Source organism: Phyllobates terribilis, unplaced genomic scaffold (assembly GCF_046119375.1).
Source record: "Phyllobates terribilis strain yellow unplaced genomic scaffold, ASM4611937v1 Scaffold_8__6_contigs__length_399053987, whole genome shotgun sequence".
Classification (NCBI taxonomy): Eukaryota; Metazoa; Chordata; class Amphibia; order Anura; family Dendrobatidae; genus Phyllobates; species Phyllobates terribilis.
The window spans coordinates 291,988,416-292,010,140 of NW_027362768.1; positions in this window are offsets into that span (position 1 = coordinate 291,988,416).

A 21,725-nucleotide genomic window follows, 5' to 3' on the forward strand; every position below is an offset into this window, starting at 1 on the left:
GGACACCGGGTCCGCGCCTACAGGGATCTTTATGACCAGTAGGAACAACCGGAATCCCTGGAGAACTACAAGTCCCAGGTTAACCAACCGCTGACCACAGCAACAGGGTTAGGTACCACTAAGGCTCCAGTGACCAGGAATAGTGGGAACCAGGAGAAAACCCTACCGCCAGGTCAGTAGGTACAAGAAGGAAGCAGTAAGCAAGCTAGGCCTAGCTCCAGGCAGGCCCGAAGCTTAGAGAGTAAAAGACACAGATCAGAAGGCCTTACACCCGCTCACTGGGGAGAGTCCAGAAATGTACCCTTCGTCCTGAGTGCCCTGGACCGTACCTGCATCACCACCAGTAAAGGTATTGAAGTTTACCCTTGTGTGTGTGCCTTTAATTTCTCTGGGACCGTCCTGCCGTCTCCCTACTGCTTCCACCATCTTTCTACACCTCTACACTGCCCTGAGGCTTGCTCCACCTGTGAGGAGCTGTCCCATCATAGCTGCCCCTAACATCAGCCTCAGTGGACTGCCGCAGCGCTGGTAACCTCTTACCAGAATCCACAGGTGGCGTCACGAATTATTCTAAAACCCCTATAAATATAATCATTCCCCATTTTTGTTGACCGCCCTGGGCCACGGACCGGGCCAGCCACCATGATTTCCCCCAAGCATCTGAAGGCCCGACTGCCGAGTACCCCACGCCCTGGGGCGAGTCAGCTACAAAGGGATCTAAAGACCGAGAGGGTGAGAATGATAAACCTTTCTCCAAGACCTGTAATTGAATATTGGTCAAGACATGTGTAGAGAGATTAATTACCTTATTGTGATCCCTTCTCTGTTCCATGTTTTTGTATGGTCTTACAGGGGAAACTTGATACCCACGTTTTCCGGCATATCTTGTACGGGGGCCGTCTTTAACTGAACTGTTAGATTCCTCATTAGAGATATCTGACGTAGATGGAAGAGTGCGATGAAACGTGCGTAGTGGATGAGGGACCTTGCATTACACCGGTGCCAATATTGAGGTTTTGCTATGGTATGTTATCACTATATATCATTTGATTATCATTATTAGCACTTGCCTAATGATTAACATGCGGGTGAACATTCGTATTTCAGTAAACCCAATAATAGCAGTATATCTCATGCAAATATACACCTCAGGTTAGATGCAACCAAGAGTCCCTCACAGTTTGGAGGTGCTTTTTTATCATTTGTATGTTTGTATGTGTATTTAAAGATAATAAAATTTTGTGTTTGCTGAATCAGTTTGGTCTCTAGTCATATTTTAGATTATATATAGACCAAACTATATGATATTAATTCGTATACCCTAGCCTAACCCGTAGACCAGTAACATTCCCTGAGTGCCTATTACATTATTGTTTTATTTCTACTACATTTTGCCTGTGATGTGTTGAGGTTTTTTTAGTTGACGTGATCAAGAAAATGCCGGTGTCTTAGAGGTGTATAACCACTAGAGGGAGGATTGATTTAAACTGCAGAAGCTTCATTGCCTAAAGGAAATGGCTAATATTGTAGAATATGAGAGTATGCTCTGATAAAATAGGAAACAGCACAAAAATATTTGCTATGGATTATTAAATTATATTAAATACATTCTAAACTTGTCATTTCCTTCAATGGGCGAAATAAGTCAGCTTCCATTTCTGTGATGTAGATATTGTGCAGTTAAAATGAAAATTATTCTGATTGGCTCATATAGTTCTCTATTTCAACCATCTCAACAACTTAGGGGTTTCTGAGGACTAAATTGGGATATAGAGTGAATTTCTGCCCCAAATACATTGATTTGGTTTTGGGCCAAAACATGAGGCCTTTATTAGAAAAAGTGGACAAGGTTTCAGTATTGTGCCCAACACTTTTCTACCTTGAAACGATGTCCAATGTCCGGTCCAACCAGTGGTGCAACTAGAGTCTGATTGGCTCTGGTGCAATATTTGGACTGCCCCTCCATCCTGGTATATATATATATATATACTGTATGACCCCCGTTCTGCTGCTGGTCTTTAATGCATAGAAAAAAAGGATTATACTCAACTTCTCTCCGCTCCCCCACTGCACGGCATTCTCTTCTTAAGCCGGTATCAGGGATGGGAGCGCATGATGTCACTGCCATGTACCTCCAGTCACGTGCCTGCCAACGTCAGCTGCTGGCCTCTGATTGGCTGGGAGTGTATATTGACATGCATGGACCTGACAGGTCTGTGCGCCGCAATACACTTCAACTGGCTGTGCGTCCGAGGATGCACATCTGGTTAAAGTTTCTGCTGGCGTCAACGATCCGATCGCTCACCCACACGGGCCCCCGTCCTTATGCCCTTGGGCCCAACTTAGCATTGTTTAACCAGCTCCAGATTCTTGTGCAATCTGCACTGCAATGTGTGAACATTGTGGTATAGCCAAAGTTTTTCCTAAGCAAAGTCCTTGGTGAAATGTGCATTATTGGGTACAAATTTTGCAGCAATGAGAATCGCTGAGAGTGCATTAGATTATAGTACTGTTATTGAATCAGGGGCAGACACAGACCGAAGAAGGGCACTGTGCATAAATTGTATATGGGCCCTCTACAGTCCAAAGATGTGTCTGAGACAGAAGCAACTTGCTGTTTTGGAAGTAGAAGTTGGCCCCCTTACCTCTTGGGCCCCTTTGCAGCTGCACAGATTGCACCAATGGTATACTACATAACACCATTTATCTGCTTGTGATACCCCCTCTCTAGTCCAGAGAGGACAATAGCTATCAAAGAACTTTGGACATGTTTGCATTAGGAGCTGCATTTATAGTTAGAAATTATACCATGGTTGTCTAGATATCACCGGTAAGGCTCAGTTCACATTTCTCGATACACATTCCACCTGTTTGTTCCATTTAGTGGCAACACATATCAAGAGACAGGAGTACAAGGCAAAAATCTAAGATAAAACCACATCTTTATTAATTCAACTAATATAAAATACATAAATAGTATTGGTATAGAAACAACACAACTTCACAAGAATAGAGATAAAAGGAATGGGATGCATATCAAGCTGAAATAAGCACCAGTGTTAGCGGGTCAGGTCTGCTCTGGGTCACACCCTCTTTGACCGTGATTGTTACTCCCCTGACAGGGTCCCAAGATAAGTCTCTTTGAAAAGCTGATAATTGCAAAAAATAGTAAAAGTCTTGAAGCAGGCACATGAACAAGATGTTAGAACCCTCCTCCTTTGCTGGACTTCAGTGTTGTTTGACTGTTTTGCTAGCCTGATGCTTCCGTGCCTATCTCTGTCAGTTTGCTTGGTCCTCTGGGACCTCTAGTACTTTTTGTCAGTTTGTCTTTTGTGTTCTACAACAATTTCTGTTTAGGAAATGTCCCATTTTTCTCCCAGTCCTTAGTTCTTTTAGGGACCCCTCCCTTAATTTTATAGGTCTTCGTTCAGACTAGCCGAGGACTAAGGCGGGTCTGTTCACTAGGAACAGGCAGCCCGCTACATCGTAGGGATTCAGCTTAGTCATACTGTAGGGACAGCTTTCTCCTATCTTTCCTTAGCTCTTGTTGCAGATCATAACAGTAAGTCCAGCCCCTAAAAATACAAAAGGAAAGAAATTCGGGGATCAGTATGGTTTCCGTTCAGGAGTTGGCTCAACGCCTGTAGGGATTGTCTCTGGAGGTGGCCGAGCTTCAGCAACACGTGAGTAGCTGTCCTGGAGCGCATTTTGTCTAACCCAAGGTAGGACTGCCTGATGTTTTTATGGTGAACAGCAAGATTTTTTTTCCTTTAAAAATGCTTGTTTGTTATATTTTCGTTTGAGACCAAGATCCTCTGAGAATGAATCACAGCGCATTGGTTTTATTATGTCACTTTTGCACAAAGAACCACAGGGTTGGGCCTTTTCTCTCCAGCCTAATGATCCGTGTTTAAGTTCTGTTGAAGAATTTTTTTCTGCTATGGGGCTAATATATGACGATCCTGATCGAATCTCATCTGCTGAATCAGAACTTAGACATTTGAATCAGGGGTCTGATGATGTTGAAAATTATTGCACACACTTCAGGAGATGGGCCTCAGAAGTTAAATGGAATGATTCTGTGCTGAGATGTTTATTTCTTGCTGGTCTGAGTGAAAGGGTTAAGGATTTTCTAATTGCATTCCCTGCACCTGAGACTCTGCAGGAAGCTATGCAGTTAGCTGTTCGTGTGGACAAGAGACTGAGGTCCGGGGTGAATGATGTAAAAACTCCTGTAATGTCAGGTCCTAGTTCCCAGAAAATCTGCTCTGACAGCAGAGAACCAATGGAGGTGGGGGCGATGTCACTCCGCTCTCAGGAAAGAGATCAGAGATTCGCCGAGGGTTTATGTCTTTATTGTGGTAAAGCTGATCATTTGATTAAGTATTGTGAGCATCGTTTAAGTAAAGAAAAAAAAAAGGTCAGTTATGCCCGTATAGCTTGTTTACGCTCTGCAGGAGTATTTCTTTCTGGGAGTACTACTCTGCAGGGAGATTTTATTGAATTTCAGGTATTTGTGGATTATGGTTCAACACTTAATGTGATTGATAAAGGGTTTTTGGAAAACCTTAAATTGAAATCCAAACCTTTGTCATCACCTATTTCTGTGGTTGCAATTGAAAACACTCCTTTGAAATGTATTACTCACAAGACTGCTGCATTTCCCCTCACTATCAATGGAGTTCACCAAGAAATTTTGGACTTGGTTGTTTTGGATAATTTGCCCTCTCCAGTTGTTCTAGGATTGCCTTGGTTAAAACTGCACAATCCTTTATTGGACTGGTCTACTAATGTGATTAAGTCTTGGAGTCCGAAGTGCTATGATAAATGTTGTAATGGTCGCATTGCGGCTGTGGAAAAAGGGGAATTACCTGTACCTATTCAAGATTTTTGGAGGGTTTTTTTTCGGAGGAGGAGTCGCAAGTTTTACCTCCTCATAGGGATTATGATTGCGCCATTGAGTTTGTTCCTGGAGCTACTCTTCCCAAAAGTCGCTTGTTTAATCTGACTATCCCTGAAAGAAAGGCTTTGGAGGAGTACATAGAGACTAGCCTGGCTGCTGGTCACATTAGACCTTCTAAGTCGCCTGTGGCAGTTGGATTCTTCTTTGTTAAAAAAAAGGACGGCGGTTTACGTCCATGTCTGGATTTTCGTGAAATTAATAAGATTACCGTACGCAATTCCTACCCATTACCGTTAATTCCTGACTTGTTTAACCAGTTAGTGGGAGCCAAATGGTTCTCCAAAACTGATCTCCGGGGGGCATACAGTTTGTTACGTGTGAAGGAGGGTGATGAATGGAAAACTGCTTTTAACACTCCGGTAGGTCATTTTGAGAATCTGGTTATGCCTTTTGGTCTTACCAATGCACCTGCATTTTTTCAGAACCTTATTAATGACATACTGAGACCTTTGATTGGTAAGAATGTGGTTGTGTATTTGGATGACATTTTGATTTATTCGCCAGATCTGGAGTCCCATTGGCAGAGTGTACGTGAAGTTTTGCAGTTATTGAGTGATAATTCACTCTTTGCTAAACTGGAGAAATGTGAGTTCGCTGTGCAGAAAATAAGTTTTTTGGGCTACATTGTCTCCAGCGAGGGCTTTGAGATGGACACTGTGAAGGTTCAGGCTGTGCAGGAATGGCCTAGGCCTATTGGTTTGAAATCTATACAGAGATTTTTGGGTTTTGCCAATTATTACAGGAAATTCATTAAGAATTTTTATGTAAATGTTAAACCTCTAACCGATCTCACCAAGAAAGGTGAGAATACGGCCCAGTGGACTACTGAGGCCATTGAAGCGTTTGAGTATCTCAAAGAGAGGTTCAGTTCTGCCCCTATCCTTATGCAGCCTGATGAGACCAAGCCTTTTTTGGTCGAGGTCAATGCTTCATCGGTGGGGGTCGGAGCAGTTTTGTCTCAGGAGAACAAGGGTGGAGTACATCCTTGTGCCTTCTTTTCAAGGAAATTTTCGGAAACCGAACTGAATTATGATGTTGGAAATTGGGAGTTGCTGGCTATTAAACTCGCATTTGAACATTGGTGTCATTTTTTGGAAGGAGCTAGATTTCCTATTCAGGTTTTCACAGATCATAAGAATTTGATCTATCTGGATGCTGCCAAGCGCTTAAATGCCCGTCAAGCTAGGTGGGCACTTTTTTTTTCTCGGTTTCATTTTTCTGTTACCTATATCCCTGGTACCAAGAATGTTAAAGCCGATGCTATATCTCGCAGCTTCTCTCCTACGGTCGGTACCGAGGAGGAGGAGAGCATTTTACAGAAAGGAGTTGTGGTGGCGGCTTTGGACTCTGTTTTGGAGAATGGGATTCTGAAAGCTCAAGATGATGCTCCATCTAACACTCCCCATGGGAGGTTGTTCGTGCCTAGAGCCTTTAGGAGAGATTTGTTTGTGGAGTGTCATGAGTCTCTGTTGGCAGGTCATCCAGGAATTTCGGAGACTAAGAGACTGATCAGTCGCAGTTTTTGGTGGCCTGGATGGCAGAAGGAAGTCATCAAGTGGGTGCGTCAGTGTACTGTGTGCGCTAGGTCAAAGGCTTTACATACTCCTGCTGCTTGGTTGCTTTGCCCTCTGGAGGTTCCTAGTGCGCCTTGGACGCATCTCTCTATGGATTTTATTACTGATCTTCCTGTGTCCGAGTGTTTTACTGTCATCTGGGTGGCCGTGGACCGTTTTAGTAAGATCTGTAATATCATCACAAAAAAAACAGTCACACCTTTTCAACAAAAAATAACAGGGTTCTTTCCATGCCAAAAATGCAAAATATGCAAAACCCTGAAACCAGCCAAATCACACACTGTCAATCACCGCAAAGAGTCATATCCCATCACAGACTTCGTCACATGTACCACTACGGGGGTTATCTATGGACTAATGTGCCCTTGTGAAAAAATGTATATAGGTCGGACTAAAAGAGCAATGGGCACTAGAATTAATGAACATCTGAGGAATATTAAAAATAAATACATGGGCCACCCCCTGTCCAAGCACTTTGTGGACAAACATAAAGGATCCATCAAAGGAATTAAAGTGATAGGCATACAAATAGTTCACAAACATTGGAGACAGGGTGATTTTATTAAACATATGTCAAGAAAAGAAAGCGAGTGGATCTTTAAATTAAACACCTTGAGACCATGGGGTCTTAACAGCGAAATTGAGCTATTCGCTTTCAATGACTGATAGTTACCATGACACCGCCACAAACAGCGAACCGTTGCCATGACGTCATTATAGACAGGTATATAAAGGACTCCACCTACTGGGCCAGACTATCCCTGATGAAGACAGCCGTCAGCTGTCGAAACGCGTTGGAATTCACTGACCCAGCAGAGAAGGAGCCCACAGGCATCCGTCCCGAATACACGCTGCACACCACGTGTCAGCGCGTCTCTCTGCCTCTCGCGCGCTTTCAATAGAACGCGCTCCCTCACCTTCTCCGCCCCTCCTCTCCTGCTCCACCTACCCGGAAGCACGCGAGTAGCGGCGGTCACCGGCCGGGACCTCGCTCTCGCTCCGGGCCCCACTACCTCTTGACATCTCCGCGGGACTACGGACCGTAAGTACCCTGGGCCACGGCCCCCACCGCTTATGACACACGCCACCACAAGGACCAAAACCACACACACTCACCTCTTTATTACCGACAGGATTCCAGGAACGCGGCCTGCCTGACTCCATACGAGTAGGGACCGTGCCTGAAAACCGGACTCCGCATAACCATAGACCTTGCCCGGATATCTACTACACAGCCTGCTACCAAAGCCTTCCACCTACTTGAATATACTTACCCAGACCAGGCCTCCTGCCACATTTGCAGCCGGTCCCCTGCTGCACCACAGCGTCCAGGGACAAGACCCACTGCTACTTAGCCAGTAAACTACTCAGTCAGAGCCTCCTGCTGCACCTACCACTAGGCTGAAACCTCTTGCAGAACCTCTTGAACACCTTCCCTGGATTAAGGCCTCCAGCCACAGATAAGAAGGTGACCGACCATTTCACACTTGGACCCTAAACAAGGTAAACACCTGGGCTTACTTATATTGTGGCTTATTGTTTGTATACCTCAGCTCCTAACTCTCCCTCCCCATCTATATACAGGACGTCAAATATCCTTGAGTGCCACTACGCCTCCTATCACCCGGCAATCACCCGGCAACCAGAAGCCTCCTGCTACATCTCTGCACAGAGACAGATACAATCCAGAGCCTCCTGTTGCACCCCTGAATTACTGACAATTACGCACAGGTAAAACATCTAGGTTTACCACATACTGTGGACTATTCCTGTATACCTCAGTTCCTAACCCTTCCTCCATATCTATATACAGGACATTGAGTATCCTCAAGCGTTACTACGCCTACCGGCAACCAAAAAAGCCCCCCTGTCACATCTCTGCAATAAAGTCAGATACAATCCAGAGCCTCCTGCTGCACCCCCCAACTGAGGGAGTGCTAATAAGTAATCTCCAAAAGCAGAACAGCTCCTCCGAGGGTAAGTCGCTAACCCCACTATCTACCTACCCAGTGCTAACAGCATTAACCCCATATCATTAAATCTCCAGGAGCATAACAAAGCGTTCAGGACCACGCCCCATCCAAAGAATCCTGACGGGCCACAGTCCTAGTGCACACCTGCACTTTGCCAATTCTGACACCTGGTGAGTAACAGCTCCATAGCCAGCTAAGCATATCCAATACTAGAGAACAATAGCCCTAACCAAACTCCTCTTCTTTCCAGGTACAAAGCCACCACAGGCATTTTACCACGCCAAATTAACCGCTGGATTTAACTATTTATTACACCTTGTATATCATTAGGTTTTTTATCCCAAACGAAATATTGTTTACTACACTCGTCTTTTAATCCTGTATTTTATCAAGTTTTTATCTTAAGCATCCAAACAAATAAAACATTTTTTATAAAATAATAGCACTCTTCTCCTGATCTCTTTTTCACTACCGATAGCGAGATTTTTACTATAGAACAGTTAATTTATTGTAGTATATCTACTACGGACATTAGTGGTTCCCTGTCCGCAATTATCGCTGCCATTGGTAGTAGTTAGCCTGATAAGCGCCTTCTACACGTACAATACCTTAAGATGTGTCATTTGGTTCCATTCATTAAGTTGCCCTGCGCCAAGACACTCGCTAAGGTGATTGTTAAGGAGATTGTCAAGCTCCATGGCGTTCCCACGGATATTGTTTCTGATAGAGGACCTCAGTTTGTGGCTCGCTTTTTGTGACAGGTTGGGAGTCCATTTGTCATTTTCGTCTGGTTATCATCTTGAGTCTAATGGACAGACTGAAAGAAAGAACCAGGATGTTGAACAGTTTTTGCGTTGTTTTGTGGCGGACAATCAAGAGGTGTGGTCTGAGTTTCTGCCTCTCGCAGAATTTGCTCTTAACAATCATACATCCTCCTCTGCTGGGTGTTCTCCTTTTTTTTGTTGTACTGGGAGACATCCATCTTTGGTTCGTTTTCCAAATTGGGGTCGGCGGTGCCAGAGGAGGAGAATTTTTCCGGTGATTTGGAGAGAGTTTGGACGAATGTACGTTGTAACCTGCAAGAGGCTAACAAGAAGTCCAAGAAGTATTTTGACAGGAAACGTAAAGAGGTTTTGTTTACTGTGGGTGACATGGTTTTGTTGTCCTCAAGGAACCTGCGGTTAAGGATTCCCTCTAAAAAACTGGGTCCTAAGTTTGTGGGTCCATTTAACCCTAGAACGCATGACCATAAAAATCTGCTTTTTCACATACCTGGGGACTTTTAGGCCCGTGTGCAAATAACGTGGAATAACTCAAACAAAAATGACAAACAACTATATACCTGAGGAATACCTAGAGTTTCAAAATTCTAACTAAAGTAATCTTGCAGAAAATAGAAAACAATTAACAGGGCGGGCCTGCGAGGCCCTAGGTATGCGTTCTAGGGTTAAAGTGCTTCAGGTTGTTAACCAGGTTGCTGTTAGGTTGGATGTCCCTACTTCCTGGAAGATTAATCCTGTGTTTCATGTTTCCTTGTTGAAAAAGGCTGACGTATCAGATAGGGACATCACTGTCACAGTTCCTCCTGTGGTGGAAGACGGCGAATATTAAATTTCTGGTATCTTGAATTCTAGATGGCATAGAGGGAGATTACAGTATCTTGTCTCCTGGAAGGGTTTCGGTCCCGAAGACAACTCCTGGGTAAGGACGGATGATGTCTCTGCTCCTAGGCTTGTTAAAGTTTCCACAGGAGGTTTCGGATAGGCCTGGGCCTGGAGGATCCGGAGGATCCTCATAAAAGAGGGGGCACTGTTAGAACCCTCCTGTTAGTTTTTTCTATCTTGTGTTTTGCGGTCACGTGACCATCTGCCTATATATTCCAGCTCCGCCCTTCTGGCTTTGCTGGACTTCAGTGTTGTTGGACTGTTTTGCTAGCCTGGTGCTTGGGTGCCTATCTCTGTCAGTTTGCTTGGTCCTCTGGGACCTCTAGTACTTTTTGTCAGTTTGTCTTTTGTGTTCTACAACAATTTCTGTTTAGGAGGTGTCCCATTTTTCTCCCAGTCCTTAGTTCTTTTAGGGACCCCTCCCTTAATTCTATAGGTCTTCGTTCAGACTAGCCGAGGACAAAGGCGGGTCTGTTCACTAGGAACAGGCAGCCCGCTACATCGTAGGGATTCAGCTTAGTCTTACTGTAGGGACAGCTTTCCCCTACCTTTCCTTAGCACTTGTTGCAGATCATAACACAAGAGTTACCACAGTAATATAGTCAAAGTGTCCTAAGGTAGAATGACAGGAAGAACAGATCAGCAGGGAGCTAGGGATCCAACGCACCCGACACGCGTTTCGCTTGGAAAGCTTCATCCGAGAGTTTAGAGGAATAGACAACCGTAATTCATGCGCAAAAAGGATCCATTGCATTACTGATACAAACGAAAGTAAAAATAACCTTGGCACTCAAAAAGCTCTGCTTAAGGAAATTTATTGCAGTCCATATTAATACACAGTGAACACATACGTTAACGTTTCGGTCTAAACGACCTTCTTCAGTTGACTGAAAAAATGGACAAATAAAGAAAAGAAAATACATAAACAAAAGAATACAGAATATCTGTAAAAAAAAAACATATATAAACATATGCTAAAACACACAGTGTTACAAATCTACGGAGGACAGGGTAATGGCGTATAGGGGAATAGGGAAACAAATAGAGGGCAACATAAAAGGGGGAGAGGAGGAGGGAAAAGGCCATTTTTAGTGTAAGACCTACCCGTAAACTCGTGTCAATGGTATAAGGGAGGATAAGCTGGAGGAGTCAACTAGGACAGCCTGGAGGGAGAACAGTATATATGTACGATACTAGGGCAATGGCCATACTGGAGGCAGAACGATATATACAGTATATATAAAGCATATAAAGCAAATGGCCAGTCTGAAAAGAAAGGGTAGGAAGACCCGGGCATATACCTGCTGAGGAGCTCACAGGGACTCAGGACCGGCAGCGCGGTATCCACCGCTAGATGCTGTGACCTGGAGTGGGAGGGAAGACATTTAAATACAGAGAAGGATGATTGGAGAGCCAATCATCTGCGAGAGCGCTACATTCCGCGATTGCGCATGTCCGGAAGTAACGTGAGACACGTGACCGGAAGGAACGGGGAACAGGTCACGTGTGCGCTCCATTGGACTGAAGCTTGCGTTCCACACTAGGAACGAGTAGCGCAAGTCTAAATAATGGAGTGTGAACCATTCAGATAAGGTGCTGGGGGGGTACAGGAGCAGGAGGGGAAGACGGGGGAGGACCAGGCAATAGGCAAATCTGTAAAAAAGGAGAAGACATATGTCAATGAGAGGAACAGGCACAGGGTCGGACTGGGGTGCCTAGGGCCCACCAGGGGAACTGACTCTAGGGGCCCACACTACAGCCCACCAGCTGTGAAGCACTGAGCGGCAGGACTTTGTTCGAACAGTCATTCCGTACTGCCAGAGTCCCTTTAATGGTAACTTGTCACCTTGAAAAACGTTATTTATCTGCAGATATAGGGGTAATCTGCAGGTAAATAGGGTTTAAAGCCTGGTTAGACGGCTTAATGGAAAAGCGTAGGCTACACGGAGAAAATTACGTTTTATTCTCCCTGCCGACACTCGCTTCCTGTTATTGGGTCGGTGCAAGGAGGGAGACATTACAGTCAACGCGAACTACAAAGTGAGGGTGCTGCAATAACGTCCGGCACCTGGATTGTGACACTTCCATGGAGCCTAACTTCACGCTGAGCTTCATTGAACGACTAACATGGCAGCAGCACCTGGCAACTAGTGCTGAGCGAGCGTGGTCGGATAAGGTGTGATCCCAGCATGCTCAGGTGTTATCCAGGTATCTTGTAGTGCTCTGCTAATATGCTCGAGTCCCCAGGGTAGCATGTTTTGTGGCGGTAGGCAGACGCAACACATTTAGGAATTGCCTGTTTGTTAGGTAATCACTGCATGTGTTGCTTCTGTCTACCGCCGCAAAACATGTTACCGCAGGGACTTGAGCATATTAGCAGAGCACTACAAGATACCTGGATAACACCCAAGCCTGCTGGGATAACACCTTATCCGACCACGCTCACTCAGCACTACTGGCAACCCACCAGCAACCTGCAACTGCGTCACAGGGGGCTGAAGGGAGCAGGTGACTGCATGCACCGGCCATTGTGCTATCTAAATGCCGCTGTCAGTGATTGACAAGGGCACTTAAATACTCAAAACAGCAGCAATCAAGGTGAGCTCTGATCACTGCTGTTACAGGCAGACGCCGGCTATCTAACACAGCCGACATCTGCCTGGTATGGAGCAGGCTCAGCTCCTGAAACAGCTCCATACAAGTACAACCCTATGGTTATCACAAGGTTAGCAAATTTCACTTGTCTGTTCCTAAATGTGGAAAGACAAATGGAATTCCCTAACACATGTGAGCAAGTCCTAATAGATTTAGTAAAGGTGCGTCAAGCATATGAATGTTATTACACACCACAATGGACTCTTACATACACGCATCTTACAAAAATACATATTATTCCAGATACGTAGACACATACAAACACGCAGACACGCACAAACACATCAGTACATGAATACATCATCTGAACCACCATCATTTGTAATGTCAGGTCAGCCCCATATATCTTTGTATCGCATAAACCTATTACTCCCAGTATGTAATTAACAATAGAGATACTGGGAGTTGTTATCAGTCATCATCAGACTGCGGACCATACAGGAACCACAGTACTGATGAGACGCAGGCAGGATCACAAATGAACATTTACATCCAGGTATCTTACCCGAGACGTCTTCTCTGATTAGAGTCGTTCTCTCTCTTTTCGTCTCCCTCTTGTCCAGTCTCCATGATGACTTTTCTCATCCACAGCTCGTCTCTGCAGACTTCCATCTTCTCCGGTCTTCTGCAGCACATCCCGACACGATGCCCTTAAAGATAGCAGTGTCATTATAATGCTCCCGAATAAAAATATCTACACTGAGCCCCTGAATAAACCTAACTCTTACAATGCTCCCTGCACAAAACATGACATACACTCTACTCCTCTTATGGTACCTGCTCTCCACACTGTCCTCTCCTTGCCATACTGGGCCCCCTCTTCACATTGTCCTCTCACACTGTGTCCCCCCTATAGTGCCCAGTCTCTATAACGTGCCCCTTCATCACACTCCCCCTCCTCAGCATACTGTTCCCTCCTTGCTGTGCCCTCACACTGTTCCCCCCATACTGCCGCATCTCCATACCTTCTCCCACACTACCTAGTCTTTGTGCTGTGTCACCTCACACTTTTCTCCCTCCATACTGTCTCCTCACACTATTTCCCCACTCTCCATACTGTTTCCTCATACATCCCCCTTCCCCATTCTGTTTCTGCACTCATTCCTACCCCTCCTCTAGTTCACCATACTGTTTCTTCACACATCTCCCCATTCTGTCTCCTAAAATTTCTCTCCCATCTCTCTCCAAATATAATAAATCTTCAGAAGAGCACACAGACATGCAGAAGCACGCTTACACACACGAAAACAAGCGCACACGGACACATACTAAGGGCTCTTTCACACGTCAGTACATGTGGTGACCGTTTCCACACGTACCAGAGACACTGACACACGTAGACCCATTCAAATGAATGCGTATGTGCACATGTCAGTGTGTTTCCACTTTCCACAGATCATGTGGTGTCCGTGGGCAAAACACGCTGACATGTCTGTTTTTTACCTGCTGTCCAGACCGCGAAATGTCCCGCACACTGATGACAGTTAGCACGCGGTGCTTGGGAAGAGCGCTGAGAACTGCCCTCATCATAGATCCCTGAAGGTGCTGCAATCAGCACCAGCAGGGTCAATGATGAGAGTAATAGTCTATACCCGCTGTGTCCAACTGTAAAAAGAATAAAATAAAAAAATCCTTATGCTAACCTCTACTAAGTGTCACCCGCTGTAATCCGTGCAAGCTCTCACGCCGAGGAGAATGTCTCCTGCAGCGAGTGGGCTCCGGAGCTGCGCTCAACAAGCGGTGCCCTGTGATTCAATAAGCGCAGCTCTGGAGCAAGCTCGCTGCAGGAGTCATTCTCCTCGGCGTGAGCGCTCGCACGGATTACAGCAGGTGACACTTAGGAGAGGTGAGTATAAGGATTTTTTTATTTTATTATTTTTACAGTTGGACACGGACACGGTGGGAGTAGACTACTACTCTCATCATTGACCCCGCTGCTGCTGATCACAGCGCCTGCAGGGATCTATGATGAGGGCAGTGTTCAGCACCCGGCTCTTGGGAACAGCGCTAACTGTATACTGATTCCCAAGCGCCAGTATGAGTCACTTGGATGACACACAGGTGGACACGGATATTTCCAGTCCCGTAAATATCAGGACATGTGAAAGAGCCCTAGTATACACACGCAGATACACATACTCACAGAAATGGGGACACGTACACACACAGGCAAGCACACACAGAAATGCACAGACACACTCAGACAATCACACACACAAAAATGCAGACACGCAGGGAAGCACACACATATGTGAAGACACCTAAACACACAGGCATATAGACACACACACGCATACACACAGGCATATACACACAGGCATATACACACACGCATATACACACACTGTACACACAGGAATATACACACACTGTACACACAGGCATATACACACACTGTACACACAGGCATATACACACACAGTACACACAGGCATATACACACAGGCATATACACACACTGTACACGCACAGGCATATACACACACTGTACACGCACAGGCATATACACACACTGTACACGCACAGACATATACTGTACACAGGCATATACACACACTGTACACACAGGCATATACACACACTGTACACACAGGCATATATACACACTGTACACACAGGCATATACACACACTGTACACGCACAGGCATATACACACACTGTACACGCACAGACATATACTGTACACAGGCATATACACACACTGTACACACAGGCATATACACACACTGTACACACAGGCATATATACACACTGTACACACAGGCATATACACACACTGTACACACACACAGGAATATACACACACTGTACACGCACAGGCATATACACACACTGTACACACAGGCATATACACACACTGTACACACAGGCATATACACACACTGTACACACACAGGAATATACACACACTGTACACAGGAATATACACACACTGTACACACACACAGGAATATACACACACTGTACACGCACAGGCATATACACACACTGTACACACAGGCATATACACACACTGTACACACAGGCATATACACACACTGTACACACAGGCATATACACACAGGCATATACACACACTGTACACGCACAGGCATATACACACACTGTACACACAGGCATATACACACACTGTACACACAGGCATGTACACACACTGTACACACAGGAATATACACACACTGTACACACACACAGGAATATACACACACTGTACACGCACAGGCATATACACACACTGTACGCACAGGCATATACACACACTGTACACACAGGCATATACACACACTGTACACACAGGCATATATACACACTGTACACACAGGAATATACACACACTGTACACACACAGGAATATACACACACTGTACATGCACAGGCATATACACACACTGTACACACAGGCATATACACACACTGTACACACAGGCATATACACACACTGTACACACAGGAATATACACACACTGTACACACACACAGGAATATACACACACTGTACACACAGGCATATACACACTGTACACACAGGCATATACACACACTGTACACACAGGAATATACACACACACAGGAATATACACACACTGTACATGTGACACCCCAGGGGTCTGGTTGCCACAGTGATAGAGATATTACGTCTGAGAGCAGGTGGGAGGTCTCTTGGTCAGGAATCCTATGCATGCCACACCTCCTGCCCAGTCCTGGGAGGGGAAGAACTTCCCCTATATAAACCTAGGGCTGAGGCAGGGTGAGTGAGTAGAGAAGAAGTAGAGACAGAGAAAAGAAGCAAATATAGGAACAGAACATCAGGAGCTCTGTGGGAGCAGTGTTACAAGGAGTCAGGGGCTGGCAGCTGCAGAGCTCGCCCTGACTGAGAAGTATCACCGGACCCGGAGTCCGAGGCTGTGGGGACTAATCTCTACCCAGCAGCAGAAACCGACCGGCAGGGGATTGCAGGAGCGGAAGCCATTAGAAGGCCCCGAGTCACCGGCCATACGGGTGAGCACCACACGGTACACTCAGGGACGTGGGCTACTTTTACCCGCCTCTAGCAAGGTAGCCAGAAGAGTACAGTTAGTTGGGAAGGCCTACAACTCCGCCTGGCCAGGGGAGATCCCATCTGCTCAAGGACTGACCAGGCCCCGATTGCTAGCAAGTACTCCGGGAGGGTCTATCTTTGTCACCAGTAAAGACCCTGAACTACACCGCATCGTCTCTGAGTGGTTCCTGCTACCCCCATCATCCACGTCGGCTGCCCTGAGGCCATACCCCTCCCGTTGGGGGTTATACCATCCACGCTGCACCATCCTTCCACCGGCCTCAGCGGTCTGCCCTGCAGCGGCAGCTCCATAGCTGCATTCAACGGGTGGCGTAGTCATCCACCATCTACTGCTAATAGACTGCCACGTAGTCTGACTCCCTGGGCACGGACCGGGTCACCGCCACGAGACTACTACCCCCATCTGATCCGGCTCCGGGTAGGCTCCCGCGTGCGCAACGCTGCGCGACTCAGGCCCAGGGGCGCGTCAACTTTTGGCGTAGTCGGCAGGATTTCGTGCCCGCAACCACCGGGTACTGCGTGCCTGAAAAAGAGGCTTTTAAAACTTACCATCCGTGAAGTTTTCCCGCCATCCGGCGTCATCTTCAGCCTTCTTCCCGCCATCCGTGAAGATTCCCGCCATCCGGCGCCATCTTCAGCCTTCTTCCCGCCATCCGTGAGGTTTTCCCGCCATCCGGCGCCATCTTCAGCCTTCTTCCCGCCATCCGTGGAGTTTTCCCGCCGTTGGCCGCCATCTTGAAGACGCCGCGCGGGAAGAAGAGGGGCGTGGACTCCGAAAGCGCGCGAGAACTGAAGCCCCGCCTCACGTCCGGACGTTGCGTAAGGTCCTGGAAGGAGCCCAGCAGACGCCAACGTCACAGGAGCGCGACGGAAGGTCCTCAACCCTGACGATCCACTGCAGAGCCGCGGCCTACGGAAGAGGATCATCGCAAGGTAGGCCACGGTCCACTAGGGGGGAGAAGGATGTCGGATACGGAGGAGAGCTTCACCGCTCCAACCCCCGCCAGCGCCACCGCTGTGGCGGTCATGCCTTTCACCATGCCCTATATCCCGGGGGCAGCCTGGCTACCCCAGTACTCAGGGGAGTCACATACCCTGCAGGACTTTAGAGAAAAACTGGATAGCCTCTTCCAGGTGTACCCCCTCACAGAAGAGCAAAAAATGAGCATCCTGGTGGCCCAATTAACCGGGGCAGCCCAAAGGGAGGTAAAGTCCTGGCCACCTGGGGGGAGGACTGTCGCAGGGATACTAACCCGGCTGAGGGACACCTTTGATACCCGCACCTCAGCCGAGATCAAACTTAGATTCTACGGGTGCAAACAGCGGGCACATGAGAGTATAAGGGACTATGCCCTGAACCTACAAGAGGCCCTGAGGGCCATTAAGCAGACCGACCCTGACGGCGTGGGAGACGAGGACAGGCTGTTAACTGAACAATTTATAGAGGGTTTATATTGCAATGCCCACCGAACCCAGTTGCGGGCAATGGCCTTACAGGACCCTCATCTGGGATTTGCACAGTTCAAGGACAGAGCCATCCGGGTGCTCCGAGAACCGGCACCAGGTGGCGTTGTGACCCACAGACGCCCCACTACCACTTACCACCAGGAGGCGGCGCCCTTGTCGGCAGGGCCTGTGGGAGCTGATGCGCAGGCTTTGAACAATGACTTGGCTCCAGACCTGCACCATCAGGTCCAAGAGCTAGCTAAAAGCGTTGCTGCGCTAACCCGAACTGTGCAGTCTTTACAGGTTTCCACTCCAGGGAAGATCCAGCTGGCATGCGGACCGGAGGACATCCCGTGGCGTCGACCAAGGAGGACCCCACCGGCCAGAGGAAGACCCAGCGACCGATACAACGAGGACGGACAACCCATCTGCCGCCGCTGCAATCAACCCGGACATATGGCAAGGTACTGTCCTTTAAACGGGCACAACCTAGGGTAGAGGGCCAACCCCAAGGAAAAAGATCATCAGGCCCATCGAACTGGCGCGACAAATATGTGGGCGGACATCCAGTCTTGCCTGTGGTACTGGATGGCATTCCTATGAGTGCCCTACTGGACACCGGATCACAGGTCACCACCATCCCGTACGTGCTCTTCAAGCAGTACTGGAATGACTCGGATATTACCCGCTACCCTGACGACGATTTGAGTATCATCGCCAGCAATGGTCAGCCCGTGCCACAGATCGGATTTAAAGAGGTGACCATTAAAATTGGTAGAGTTGAACTGGCAGCACAGGGACTGATCATTGTAGACATTGACAAACACGAGAGTCACCCAAAGATAACTCTAGGAACTAATGTAATTGAAAATTGTCTTGCAGAGGTGATTTTCCTTTTACAGCAGGTTGCCAAGAACGCCAGCTCCGGCGAGCAGCGAGTGCTCCAAAAAGAGATCCGGGCACTGATGCGACGGCAACAGGTGGAACTCTCCGGCGGTGAGATTGGTAGCGTGAGAATGTGTGACCCTTTCCCTATTGCCATGCCCCCAAAAAGTGAAATGATGATTTGGTGCCGGGCAGCTATTGGTCTGAGAGGTAGAGATTACCAGGCAATGGTAGAGCCAGTTTACTCAGACAGTAGGCCCACCATCTTGACAGCACGGGGGGTGGTTAATGTACGCCATGGGAGGGTGCCCGTTCGCATAATCAATATCGGGAAGAGGGAAGTGTACCTGCCCCGGTATGCCACGCTAGCCAAATTATATACCATCAACCAAAATGCTATACAATCTGTGGAACCCTTGCCTCCATCTCACCCGGAGGAAGGTAACGGCTCTAAGAAAACAATGGAGGACTGGTGTCAGCAACTACATTTGGGTACTGACTCCACTCCCTCACACCAGAAACAGGGAGTCTATCGGGTGGTTCAAGAGTACGAGAGAGTGTTTAGTAAACACCCGTTAGACTTCGGGCGAGTCAAGGGGGTAGAACACCACATCCCCACGGGAGACCATCCTCCCATAAAAGAGAGGTATCGACCCGTACCCCCTGCACACTACCAACACTCCAAGGGGATGCTTAGAGACATGAAGGAGGCTGGGGTGATCAGGGATAGCTGTAGCCCCTGGGCAGCTCCACTAGTCTTAGTCAAAAAGAAAGACAACACCATGAGGATGTGTGTAGATTACCGGAAAATCAACCGTATCACACACAAGGATGCGTACCCCTTACCAAGGATAGAGGAGTCTTTGGCTGCTTTAAGATCTGCTAACTTCTTCTCTACCTTGGATCTCACTAGTGGGTACTGGCAGGTTCCTGTAGCAGAGGCGGACCGGGAGAAGACCGCATTCACCACCCCGATGGGACTTAGCGAGTTTACCTGTATGCCGTTCGGACTCTGCAACGCACCAGGAACCTTCCAACGATTAATGGAGTGCTGTCTGGGCCACAGAAACTTCGAGACGGTCCTGTTGTACCTGGACGATGTCATCGTATATTCTAAGACTTATGAGGACCACCTGAAACACCTGGCGGAAGTGTTCGAAGCTCTGGCAAGCTACGGCCTAAAGGTGAAACCCTCCAAGTGTCACCTCCTGAAACCAAAAGTGCAGTACCTGGGACACGTGGTGAGCGCTGACGGAGTGGCTCCCGACCCTGATAAGATCACCGCAATTAAGGAATGGCCAAGTCCCTCCAGTGTAAAGGAAGTGCGGCAGTTCCTCGGGTTGGTAGGCTACTACCGCAGGTTCATCCCCGGTTTCACCAAAAAGGCAGCGCCTATGCAAGACCTCCTGATAGGCCAGTCCCGGAAGGCCAAGAACCAGAAGCCGCCCTTCAGATGGGAGAAGTTGGAAGAAGAGTCCTTCCGCCAGCTGAAGATGGCCCTCACGGGGGATGAAATCCTGGCGTACCCGGATTACAGCCAGCCCTTTATCCTCTACACCGACGCAAGTAACATCGGGCTAGGAGCCGTGCTGTCCCAGATCCAGCAGGGGAAAGAGCGAGTAATCGCTTACGCCAGCCGAAAACTGCGACCCACCGAAAGAAACCCTGAGAATTACAGCTCATTTAAGCTAGAGTTCCTGGCAGTGGTGTGGGCAGTCACCGAACGCTTTAAGCACTACCTCGCTAATTCCCGGTTCGTCGTGTACACGGATAACAACCCGTTGACACACCTGGACACGGCAAGACTCGGTGCCCTAGAGCAGAGATGGATGGCCCGCCTGTCCAACTAAGAGTTCACCATCAAATACCGGGCAGGACGCTCCAATACCAACGCGGACGCCCTGTCCAGGATGCCAAACCTACCGGACGTAGGAGAAGATCCAGAGGGACTGGAAGAAGTCGAACTCCCCGCGTTTCACCGTCATGGGACTATCCAGTATTCCCATCGGGTAAGGAGTAAGCAAGGCGCTACGCTTAACCCCTTACCTCACTACAACTGGGCGGAAACGCAGGACAGTGACCCTGCCGTCCGGCTGGTGAAGGAGATGCTGACTCGGCCAGAGGCTCGCCTTGACCCAGACGCTCCGGAGGAATCCAAGCAACTGTGGGCAGAAAAGAGTAGACTGTTCCTTTACAAGGGGAAGTTGTGCCACAGAATGGTTAACTCCCGGACGCATGAACTAATCTGGCAAGTAGTGGTGCCACGAAGAGACGCAGCCATGGTGATGGAGGCATACCACGACGGGGCTGGACACTTCGGATGGAAGAAGCTGGAGTTCCTGCTGCGCGAGCGGTTCCACTGGGTAGGCATGAGGGGAACCATCGAGAGGTGGTGCAGAGACTGTGGCCCGTGCAACCTAAGAAGGAAGGACCGTGCCAGCCAGAAGACTCCCCTGCAGTCCATCGTCACCCGGCAGCCGTTGGAACTGGTAGCCTTGGATCAT